Raw genomic sequence first — 13,291 nt, forward strand, 5'->3', positions numbered from 1 at the left:
TTTATAAGACCTCATGCACACAGGATGTTTTAAAAATGATCCTCCTCTTGGCAGCAGCGTTTTGGCATTTTGACATTTGTAAAAGTGTTGAGTGCTTTTACAAGCGTTTAGGCGCGTTTACAGGCGTCAAGTGCTTGGGCGTTAATTAATTTAATTGGCTAGAATAATAATTTATAAAAATGAAATGAATTAACGCTGAAGCGCTAAACTCACCTAGCATTAGCATGCATAAGACGCATTTACATTCATCAAGATTTTTTTCTGCCAAAAGCTGCTGCTCCTGGACCCTGGGTTTTATTTTTCTGCTGGTAAACGCTCTTGCTACTAAAAGCTTAAAAGAAAATGGAGTTGATTTACTAAAGGCAAATAGACTGTGCACTTGGTAAAGTGCAATTTCTCCAGAGCTTAGTAAATGAGGTAAAGCTTCACTTTGCAAAGAATACCTAATCATGTGCGAGGAAAGTGAAAAAAAAAACAGCATTTTTGCTTGCACATAATTGGATGATGGAAGTCAGCAGAACTTCTGCTCATGTACTAAGCTCTGGAGCAACTTTAAAAAGTGCAGTCTATTTGCCTTTAGTAAATCAACCCCTATGTGTGCATGGACATATAGGATAACATGGAGAGGTGTTTGGAAGAAGTAAAAAAAACCGCTTGATTCCCCTAAAAGAGGCTGCAAAAAAGCCCTGTGTGCATGAGACCTTATTATGTATTATGTATATTTTATAATGTTTTCTTTATGATGTATATTTATTACAAGTAGCTCAATACAATAAAACATGTAATAACAGCTTAAGTCTACACGTTGTAGAAACTGTAGAAACATTGTATTGGCAATCTGGTAGCATGTACCTTAATATTGTGAACATGTTCAGTGATTAAAAAGAGCTCTAGGGCATGATAATGAGATTCCTGTTGGCTGTGCTCAGTGATTACCAAAGAAGAGCCTTTCAAGCAAACAAATGCTGAATAAGGGCTCATTCACACAGGCAGAAAAAACACTGTGTTTAGATGTGCACTGCGCATCTCAACATGGCACTATAGTAATCAATGAGCCCATACACACAGCTGCGCCTACCTATGAAATTGTGCGTGGCACTGAAAAAAGAGTAGGACACCTCTGCATCCAGGGCCACTCAGATTTGCAGGTTGTATGCGTACAACCTAAATGTGCACATGCTTACAAGTGTAATTTGCATGAAAGAAAAATTGTACACCCCTAAACGCTGCACACCTCTAAATGTGTCAAAACACAAGTACTTAGATACTACAGGACCTTCTGCCAGCAAGAACCTGCATTTCTGCAGAAAATATGCATGTCTTTGTGAATGAACCCCAATGGTGACTGTAAATTGCTTTAAAATTATTTATTATAATGAACAATATTGATATTTTTTATATAAATTATAGGACAGGAATTCAGGTCTTTGGCAGGGAAGAGTGCCTGTGTATTTTAACATCAGTTGCTTTGAATTCTTTTCATCTCTGCCCATGTGCATAGTCACCCTCTGGCGACTGTAAAGTGTAATCTGATTGGTTACTGTAGGATGATTGTAGTCTGTGTTGCCTAACTGAATAAGCCCACTGTGAACTATATAGCAATTTTTCTTGTTTGATTAGAAGGCTCTTCCAGTGTCTTCTTCATGGCTCTTTCACACGGGCAATAATGCTTACTGCCCTCTAAAAAGTGATCTGTAGTGAATTGCTTTTCAGAAGGTGGTATAGCAGCATCTGACAGGCATTCAGGAGGAGCTACTGCTGTCTCTTGATACCTGTTTTTAGTTTTTCACTTATTTCAATCACCAAAATGGCAATATTGCATTATGAAATGGTGCCAGAACTGTGAGCTAAGTGTTTGGCTCACAGTTGTGGTGCGGCCTCATTGATCTTAATGGATGAATATGACAGGTGATGCTGCCTGTAAAGCTCTGCACCCTGAGTTAAAACTTCTGCAGCTGCAGCATGTGTATACTTTGTCAGGCTGTGATATTAGAATTCCAGTGTGGGAAGTAAACCACAGCTCAGCTACCTGTTTTTATCGCCTCCACCTGGCAGTGTCAAAGAGCCCCTAATGCTTGTTCGCAGTCTTGATCCAGGGCATATCTGGAGATTATATTAGTTTTTTGCAATAGTGATCTTTTTTATTGCATTTTTTAAGGGTTTTAATATTGAATACATAAGAACAATAATAGAAATGCCAGAAAAGACAAAGAGCACATAAATCATCCAGAATGAATCAGTTAGACATGCAAAGTAATTAGTAATAATCATGAGGAAGGCGTTAAAAATGGACCATAATAGAATGAACCAGGTAAAATAACCCGATGTGAACTAATTCAAGGATTCTGAAAGAAATAAGGTAGGAGAGGTCCCATACAGGAACAACTCCTTATAATGAAATGGTGAAGTTTTAAAACCTGATTTGTCTTCATGCATAGAGAACACCAAAAAGAAAGGGTGCAACAAGCCCATGTGCTACCCTAAAAATATGTGGAAAAAACAAATGGCTAGTATTGCACTTCCAATCAGAAGGATCGGTCAGCTATGTCATTATAACATCCAGAATAGTTATTACTCTGCATTGTCTTATATTACCCTTTTCCCTCTTTTTAAAAACCCACATGCTGAACAAAAAAAAATGAACATGTATGGCTAGCTTTAGGGTGCTAGCTTTTCAGATGTACATTTTTTTAAATCTGTTGCCTTGTGGATTTGTTAAAGCCCAACTAAAATAAGTGTTTTAAAGACCACAATGGTAATACAGGCATTTGGAAAAGCTAATACTCTAAAGCTGGCCAATCTCAGATAGACTTTCTCATTCAATTTGGCAGATTCCTCCATCCACACTCTGCAGTGTGGATAGATGAGACTGCATGGCTGACAGCTGACAGTTGACAGCTGACACTAGCGCCTGTCACAATACCAGCTGCATCTGGTTGGACTCAGCTGCTATTTGGCCAATAATTTTTCAATCGACTCCTTCGATTGACAGGACCTTCCATGGAGCAAATTTCATACTAAATTTGCAAAATGAACGGCAGCTTTAGATGAAAAAAAAATAGAAATGAGATTGGTGAAAAAAAAGATACAAGTGTGTGCGCACAATATTGAAAATTGCTTAAACCCCAACTTCAGAAAAAGCTTTCCCTCGCAGTGGGGCTGTGCCCACACTGCAAGAGTTAACTGCTTGTTTTTCCTTTGACCCTCCCCGCACAAGACCTGAACTTGTGGCTCCTGCAGCCTGCCATAGCCCCCCCCAGTCTAGCAGTCTTGTACAGTCGACACTGACGTCATCAAGCCCATAGACCTGCTCTGGACATGTGGATATCAGGAACATCTCACCTCTGGAGCGGAGGATTGGGTAAGTATAGGTCACCCCTGGACAAAACAAGCAGTTAATTCATGTAGTGTAGGCACATCCCCACTGCATGGGAAAAAAAATTCATTTTGTAAAGCGCTGTGCAAACTGTTGCCACTAAATATATCATGTATAATAATAATAATAATAATAATATTACTCATTTTATTTCAAAACAGCTTAGATAAATATATATTAGCTTAAACTACTGAGTTTATATGATTTGACATTGAGATGAAAAAAAGAATGTGTTGAGTTTATTTTGTTGCGGAACAATCATGGACAATTCTATGGCAATGTCATGGGGATGTGACGTTTGCAACTGCTGCTGAGCCCATGGCCCTGGAAGGTCACAGCCATGACTGTACTTTTATAATGTTTGCTTGTCGGTCACTGCACCCAAAGAAGCCTTTTCTATAGTGAGTGTGTAGCTTAGAAGGGGCTTTTATTTACTGTGTGTACGTGCTTCCATAAAAGGTGTAATTACAAATACTGTATATAGCTGGCTGTCCTGGTTCACACTTTGCATCAGGGTCCAGAAATATTTCATTTCTTTTCCAAGGACAAGCCTTGGTAACCAGGGACTGGAAGTCACAGGGAGTGGCTGATTTCATTGTAAAAGGGATTCAGCCATGGAAGTGACATGTTGAATCAGGTTGGGGAAAAGAGTGTAGGATTCTTGCATTCTCTCAGTAAACTGAAACAATGAAAAGGATCATTAACACAGGATATCTGTTCCCATACCTGTGCAAAAAAAAAAAATGCCTAAAGCTCCTCTCTGGTCAGGGCCCCTAACCCCCAAATAAACATAAGCCCCCTCCCTTTTTAACTTTCCATTGGCTGTCTATTAGTGGGGTCCTCACGGTGGCCTGAAATGTCCCCAGCAGTGAAATGATGATGTCACAGCGCGGGGCAGCAAAAAGACTAATTGATAGTGGCCCCAGACTGCAGTTGGATGACCGGTCCATACTAGCAAGAGGGTCACATGATGGCAAATTCAAGTAAGTTAAAGTGCAACTAAACTCTACAATACATAAAGTGGAACTTTAGTCAAAAAATTAAGTCCTGCTAGATCACTTCATGCTGGCCCTTTTTGCAGGTATAACTGTGTAAAACATTAAAAATAAGTGCATATATTGTTTAAAATCCAGTATTACACTATCTCACCCTGCTCTGCACATGCTCAGTTGCTCTCTCTTTTTGGCACTGTGCAGAAAAAGTAGAAGTAGATCTGCTGACAACCTAAAGATTTACTGCTGCTCAGGGCCTTTGGGCTTTAGCAGAATGGCATCCTCCGACTAAAAGAAGCAGGAGCAATGCTGGAGGCAATTCAGAGCACACTAATTTTGGTAACATAGTTATTAATGATGAATGTATGTTCATTGTTAAAGAACATTATTTTTTATCAAGTTTGTTATGGGAAAAGTTCCGCTTTAAGCTGGCCAGAGATGGATCATCATTCGGTCAGTTCAGCTGGGACTGGCTGAATTTTGATCTGTCTATAGCCATTCCCATTCGAGAGCAGTTGATCTAAGGACTGTGCTCTCAAACGAGTTTGGTGGAAAAGTTTGCTTTGATCAGTGCTGTAAAAAAACAATCCATCTATGGCCAGCTTTACCTTCACTTCAACAGTTTAACATCTTTGAGGTCCCTTAGCAGCACCAGTATCTTCTCCCCCAACTCCATCAAGGTTCAGAGTGTTCAGCTGTTTTGATTGTCTAGCGCAGGATTACATAGCTTCTGCACATTTGCTGAGGTTAATTCATTCCAGTGCCAAGGCACTGTGCTAAGAATGTACCCTGAAGCTGCACATTCTAAAGCCTGTGAAAAGGCAGGTAAGTCTGCTTTACTCTAAAAGAGACATGTCATGTATCTTCAGCAAATAAACGTCTGCCTGCTTGCTTTCCTTTTTTTATATACATTTTAGTTCCACTTTAAAAGGGTAATATGAGAAATGGGTGGTTGGGAAGGATGGGTTGTTTATAGAAAGGGGCAATAGAAAGAGAGGTGCATCTTTAAAGCTGAGCTCCAAGCACATATAAAAGACTTTACAGCATTTTATTTAATACATCTTTATTTTTTGTAATGCAAACAGTGTAAGTACTTGTATTTGAATTGGTATCTGCCTCTTGCAGTGTCTGTACAGCAGACCTCAGAGAGGGGGCGAGAGAAGCAGTACAAGGATCCGATCAGTTGTGTTGCAGTGCAGGGAACATGCAAATAGGAGGAGAGAGCAAAGTCGCAAAATGGACTCCTCAGTCCATCAGCAGGATATGAGTTCCAGACAAGTGACTGTACCTTGGCTGAGAACTGCTTTGGATGGAAATGTTTTCTTGAATGAACAAAGTTCGTTCACTCGATTCACTCCAAAATTGATTGTTAACAGCAAACATTTTTGAAATACTTTTGAATGACAATTGTCATGTCATTGAATGTACTGAAGACCATTTTGGTATGTATGTCCATATGAACATTTGTTAAAAAATCTTCTAGTGTATGGCCAGCTTTACTCTGACTGGGAAATTGTATATCTGGACATATACTTGTAGCACACCCTTGGGTGGAACTTGGCTAGATGTATAGGTTCAGCTCTCACCTGAATCTGGTGACACCTCCAATTATACCCAGAACACTCCGACACTCTGAAAATATTTTATATGGGTTTTATTGAAGAAAACAAACCCTGAAAAAGAACTAGCTGATTTAACACAGGTAAGGTACATAAAACACAGATACCACTTTGCATAACACAGTAAGAAGTCACAATTCACTCGCCAAAGACTCCAAAACTGACTAGTATCACACTGACTAGGGTGACATTGACACATGAAACAATAACTGTTAATGAGGGTAAGCAGCTTATTGACATTTGTTATAGCAGTACTATCTAGAGCAGAAATATCCTACCTAACCACTGGCCAGTGGAATGAACCTTAAAGTCTCTCAACGTTGGGGCCCTTTAATCAATGGAAGAGCGCTCACTCTCTGCATGGGAGAGTATTTGTAATCCAGGGTTAGCAGGATAGCGCAGTCTCCTTTAAGCAGAATCTTCCAATGAACATTGCAATAGAAAACAACACTTCAACAAAGTCTTTACCATACGGTTGAAATCCTGATATACTGACACTTGCTCAGTATATTCAAAGCAGCAAGCTTCTGTGGGGATTTGGAACTAAACACACTCTTAAACCACAGCACAAGTCTTGAGGAGACAAACCAGTAATATACAGAGACAGAGTTCTCTCATCAATCAGCAGCAGGATTCGCTAATTCTGAGCAGCTTGGGCTTTCCAAGATCTGTGTCACTCTGAGAATTAGAGAGCAGGCTTTCTCATGACCATTCTCCAGAGATGAACAGCAAATGCAGCAATATCAAATCCCCTTTCATCACAGAGTACTCACTGTTTCTGGATTGTCCTCTAGATAGCATTAGGCAGCAGTAGAAATCCTCTCTCTTTCAGCAGCTCCAGACTTTGAGAGACACATGCACTTGAGTGGCTGTAATCCTGAGTGTCAGGCAGGACAATCCTTAGTTTGCACACTGTCCTCCTGCAACAATTTCTCTGCTACACACGCCCAGTTTATGGGTTCCAGCAGCACAGAGAGTGAGACTCTGTGACTTTACACCAGGAGCCCTTGCTCCATGCGGTCCCCTGAAAATGTCTGCTTCTTCATGTGCTTCTTCCTTTTTTCTCTCTCCTTTCCTCCACAGCCAATCATAAGTTCAGCTGCAACAGTGCTGCTATGGGTGGATCCTTCTCAGCTGTAGCAACCACCAATCAGAGTACAGTCCTGCTTTTCCTGTCTGTCACTCACAACGAGGGATAAGAAAAAAATGCTTTGCAACTGCTGTTTAAGATTTAAAGCTACCAGCACATCTCTACATACTGTTAGTTGTTTATCATTTAGCCAGTGGGCTTGGAGGTAGGTTGTCTACTGTAAGTTAGCTCGCATGGTTGCCCAAGCCAGGAGGGGTTAATGTCCTACCTGGTTTTGCAGGCTTTATGGGCCAGACCCACTGGCCCTGTGCTTTTATAAAAGGGATGAGAGTCTGGATCCCTGGGTCTAGCCTTTCCGAGCCCTGAGTACCACAGGGCTGCTGCTAGAGAAGAAAACACTGATGCATAGGGACACCAGATTCTGGGATATCACCTCTATAGAATTTTCCTGTAAGGGTTCTACCTGTGCAGGTATGCTGGGGCAGCCACAGGTTTTGTTATGGAAAGGACATTTTGTTCGGTTGTAGCTACAGTGGGGATCGAAAGTTTGGGCACCCCAGCTAAAAATTTGTATTAATGTGCATAAAGAAGCCAAGGAAAGATGGAAAAATCTCCAAAAGGCATCAAATTACAGATTAGACATTCTTATAATATGTCAACAAAAGTTAGATTTTATTTCCATCATTTACACTTTCAAAATAACAGAAAACCAAAAAATGGCATCTGCAAAAGTTTGGGCACCCTGCAGAGTTAATATCTTGTACTGCCCCCTTTGGCAAGTATCACAGCTTGTAAACGCTTTTTGTAGCCAGCCAAGAGTCTTTCAATTCTTGTTTGAGGTATCTTTGCCCATTCTTCCTTACAAAAGTCTTCCAGTTCTTTGAGATTTCTGGGCTGTCTGTCACGCACTGCTCTTTTAAGGTCTATCCATAGATTTTCAATTATGTTGAGGTCAAGAGATTGTGAAGGCCATGGCAAAACCTTCAGTTTACGCCTCTTGATGTAATCCCCCATGGATTTCGAGGTGTGTTTAGGATCATTATCCATTTGTAGAAGCCATCCTCTCTTTAACTTCAGCTTTTTCACAGATGGCATCAAGTTACCATCCAAAATTTGCTGAAGTTTTATTGAATCCATTTTTCCTTCTACTCATGAGATGTTCCCTGTGCCACTGGCTGCAACACAACCCCAAAGCATGATTGCTCCAACCCCATGCTTAACAGTTGGACAGAGGTTCTTTTCATTAAATTCTGTGCCCCTTCTTCTCCAAATGTACCTTTGCTCATTCCGGCCAAAAAGTTCAATTTTAACCTCATCGGTCCACAGAACTTGTTTCCAAAATGCATCAGGCTTGTCTATATGTTTATTTGCAAAGTTCAAACGATGATTTTTGTGGTGAGGACGTAGAAGAGGTTTTCTTCTGATGACTCTTCCATGAAGACCATATTTGTACAAGTATCTCTTTATAGTGGAATAGTGTACCACAACTCCAGTGTCTGCCAGATCTTTCTGGAGGGATCGTGCAGTCAAACGTGGGTTTTGAATTGTTTTTCTCACAATCCTGCGAGCTGTTCTGTCTGATATTTTTCTTGGTCTTCCAGATCTTGCTTTAACTTCCACTGTTCCTGATGACTGCCATTTCTTAATTACATTCCGAACAGAGGATATTGACATCTGAAAACGCTTTGCTATCTTCTTATAGCCTTCTCCAGCTTTGTGAGCGTCAACTATTTTCAGTTTCAGTTTTCTAGACAACTGCTTAGAAGAACCCATGGTGCTGATTGTTGGGGCAAGGTCAGATGAGTCTGGGCATTTAAAACCTTTGAGATTGACATCACCTGGTCTTCCCAGACGATGATTGAGAACAATCCATGACACTGGCACGTCTCAGCTTTGCAAAGGGGGCAATGCATGCTATAAATTCTGCAGGGTGCCCAAACTTTTGCAGACGCCATTTTTTGGTTTTCTGTTATTTTGAGAGTGTAAATAATGGAAATAAAATCTAAATTTTGTTGACATATTATAAGAATGTCTAATCTGTAATTTGATGCCTTTTGGAGATTTTTCCATCTTTCCTTGGCTTCTTTATGCACATTAATACAAATTTTTAGCTGGGGTGCCCAAACTTTCAATCCCCACTGTATCATGTCTAGATTACAGTAAAGCCTTGAAATGTTGCCCGGCCTGGTCTGAAGTTATTCAAAGAAGTGTATGAAATTAACATACATTACACTTAGTCTCTTCAACTTGGGTCAATTAAAGCACATTGGGGTATGAAGATTTGCAAGAGTTAACATGGTGTTGAGCAAGTAGTTGCCAAGGGTAATGGAAATCTAGTAACCAGTATAAGCAGCCTCTCATGAAGCATGGTACCTGTTCTAGACAAGATATCCTCCGGTAGTAAATGGGGTTACCTCTGGGACTCCCTCACGTAGCGACCCATATCCCATAGCAACAGGAGCAGATCAGTGTCACGGAGGCCCTTGGCCAGGACAGTAAGAAAATAAAGTGCATGCATGAGGTCCTGGCAAGGTGCATGGCAGGACGCCATTCTGTTCCTGGGAGTGAGGTGACAGAGATATGCTGGACAGGTAAAGTGGGATCAGCGTGTCCCTCCTAGATGCCAACAAGTACAGTCAAGTTGTGCATTGGCACGGGACCAGAGTTACCTGGAGTCCAGTTAATTCACTCAGTGTACATGGTGTATGGCCATCTCTAATTTGGAGGACCGCCTTAAGTTTGATCGTCCCTGAAAGCGGTCCCCGTCCTGGAGCAATTAATGAGCAAAACACAGTAAAGGTACCTGATGTGCAGGGTGAGTGACCCTGTCCATGCTGCCTAGCATAGTCCACAAGAACCCACCTCAGTGTAGGCCTTTTATGTCACCCTGCACTTTGCCAATGGGGGAACACAGAGAAAAGGCCACCTTGGTAGAACTCCCCCCCCACACACACACACAGGCTGCAAAAAAAACACAGACTCGCCTCATTTGTGTGAATGGAGGAATCCCCCCAGCCAAGACATTGCATTCTGACAGTGGCACCCTCTTCTGTCAGAATACACTGATCAGTGGCTGCAACTGCCGATCAATAGAAAGTTTTTCAGCACTTCCTCTCAAAAGTAAACTAAGGAATCAACATTTGTCAAGCGGGGGAGCCAATACAATGTATTGCCACCATAAAGAAGATCTTCTTTGGTCATTTAAAAAAAAATAAATGTCAGCAGCTACAAATAATAACAGACAGTCAGTCAACAGTGAGTATAAACAAGCTCGAGACAAACATAGATCTATACTCTGACAAAAAAAATAAAAAAAACAACAAAAGCATCAAAAGCATAAAAAAATGGGCTGGCTCGATAAACCATTTGGTTCTTTTCTGCTATCACTCTTTTATGTTTCTAGGGTGATCTTTCTAGTACAAGCCTTTTTTACCTATTTTCTGGCTTCATCTTACACAAACGAATTGGAAAAACAGGTGTGGCACAAATACAAGAATATCCACAATAGTAGGGAACCTATTGTACACTGTATCTCAACTCACCTTTACTGTACTGCTTGCTGTTTGAACAGCTTACTTCCTGTTCCCACTTTCTTTTTTGTTCTTTTTCTTTTATCTCACAAAAAAAAGTAGTATTTTTTTTTTAATGAATCGATACAAGGGGGAGAGAGCAGCAGTGACTGGTCTTTTTTACAGGAAGCTCCTGCACAGAGGCAACGTTTCACATTGGATTACTGCACTGATCTGAACAAACTACAAATAACACACCAAGATTAAAAGAAAAGAAAAAAAATACACATGCCTCTTATGTTCAAGCTATATTGTCTTATCTCGGAGTTCACCTTTAAGGTAAAAACAAATAAGAGTTTAGTAAGAATGTAGTATAAAAGCTACATTACTTCAGTGTCTATATGTAGTTTAAGTGTTTCTCAGAATTTATTATGTAGTACCTGTCTGAATTATGATTTCCACAGCAAAGAAAGCATTATCCTTGTGGCAGCTGAGAGGCACATTATATACTATAAAGCAGTATGCACAGGAGGAGATTTACTAAAACCGGAGCACTCAGAATCTGGTACAGCTGTGCCTGGTAGACAATCCGCTTTTACCATCAGCTTGTTCAATTAATCTTTGACAATAAAACCTGGAATCTGATTGGTTTCTATACCAGATTTTTCAGTCTCCAGTCCTATACCTGCCACAGTCCTAAAAGCACACACATATTTTTGGAACAATTTGGTCAGATGCCAATTAACCTCCCAGAATGCAGAGTCCATGATTGTAACTGTACCCAGGACCCCAGTTCTGCAAGGCAAACATGCCACATAGCCACTGTTTTGCTTCCAAAATCCCCACTTCACTTAACTCTGTAAACCTGCCAGCACATCTTTGATGCTTTTCATCCAACAATTGTCATAATGCACCCCAAGAGCAAATTGGATCATCCTTTATTGTTTTTTTTTTCCTTCCTTTGGATTAACTGTGGGTATATGGATGCTTATATAGAGGTTTTCTATGTTTATTTTTTTCTGTTGGTTGAACTGGATGGACTTGTGTCTTTTTTCAACCAGAGTAACTTTGTAACTATATGCTCTGTGGAGTTTGCTCATTGTGAGTGCACCAGAACAGAGGTGCAGTGGACACAGGTGCACAATTTGAAAACTTGTATGTGGATAGGGTAAGTTTATTTACCTTTTAATATTGTGGTTGATGCTTTGTTGTTATTGGAGATCACTAGGTTTTGTTACTACTAGGTTTTGTTACTACTGGTGTCATTGTTTATTGCTGACTAAAGCCTGCTATACATGGCTGGAATTTCATCCAATTCCTGCTGAATCAGCTGAAATTCAAGCCATGCGTGGCCCAGTTGGCACCACCTGGTTCAACAAAAGTCAGAGGAGCTAGGATGTTTGTCAAAGGAGCCAGGTGGAAAATTACTGACTGATCATTGACTGTATCCAATCAGATGTACCGTAGGTGATGACTTCATCCATTCTGTTTAGCAAGAATAGAGAAATCTAAAGTGTTTATTTATAAAGCATAGAATGTGACTTTCACAATGTGTTGGTGGAGAATCAATGTCCCATCTAAAACGCCTGATTCTCCACCAGAGAATATTTTTTAAAGTCACATTCTTTGCATTATAAATAGACCCCTAAGTGTGTATGGCTATCCTAAAGCTGGCCATACATGTATGCAGAGTTCAATGTATGATTAGGGCCTCATTCACACTGGTGTACCGATCTGCGCACACATGCGACAACAAGAATGAGAATTCTTTTTGGAGACTCAATTTCTCTTGCTTTGGAATGTTAACATTTACGATCTCTGACTTTGCAGGGTTTATTTTCAGGTTTGACAGTTCGCCATATTGTTTTAATAGTCTCATTAAATTAGACAATGTTATTCTAGGATTTACTATATAACATAACATATTGTCTGCGTATGCTGCCACCTTATGCTCCACTTCCCCTACCTTTATACCCACTATATGTACACATCGTCTTACCCTTGCCAAGACGGGTTCCAGTGATGGTACAAATAACAATAGAGATAGTGGGCATCCCTGTCTGGTACCGTTATGCATTTTAAAAGACTGGGGGAGGGATCCGTTGACCTTGACCGCCGCTGTTGGTCTGTTGTAAAACCCTCTTATCAACTTCAACATTTTGGGCCCTAATCCTAAGATTTCTAACGTATTGAACATAAATCCCCAGTTGACCTTATCAAAAGCTTGCTCAGCATGTATTGATAGAAATATTGTCGGCAGTTTCTCTTTCTTTACTCTTTGTAAAAGGAACAGTGATCTCAGACCATTGTCCCGACCCTCTCTTCCCTGAATAAATCCTACCTGATCCAGGTGTATCCACTCCAGCATCAGCTCCTTCAATCTAGTTGCCAAATCCTTAGCAAACAATTTTGTATCCACTTTTAATAAGGATATTGTTCTATAGCTAGCACACTGTGAGCTATCCTTGCCTTCTTTGAGTATAATAGTTATATGATCTTGCATTGATTCCTCCCTCATTTGCAACCCTTCTCCTATTGCATTTATTTAGCCACACACTTTGGGGATCAAAAGATCTCTACATTTTTTTAAATAACCAATCGTATATCCATCCGGACCAGGGCTCTTTCCTGAGGTTTTGTTCTTTAAGGCCAAATTAATTTCCTTTGGGGTAATAGTTCTTTCTAGGGCCTCTAGTTTTTCTTCT

General features: G+C 40.4%; 1 protein-coding gene across 2 annotated transcripts in view; it reads left to right on the forward strand.

Annotated features, from left to right (window-relative positions):
* LOC149451178 (galactoside alpha-(1,2)-fucosyltransferase 2-like) overlaps positions 1–13,291 on the forward strand; it is a 213,105-nt gene that overhangs the window by 151,435 nt on the left and 48,379 nt on the right. The window lies entirely within an intron of this gene.

This window comes from Staurois parvus, unplaced genomic scaffold (genome assembly GCF_062004578.1).
Source record: "Staurois parvus isolate SC_StPar_1 unplaced genomic scaffold, SC_StPar_1.0 ptg000548l, whole genome shotgun sequence".
NCBI classification, from domain to species: Eukaryota; Metazoa; Chordata; class Amphibia; order Anura; family Ranidae; genus Staurois; species Staurois parvus.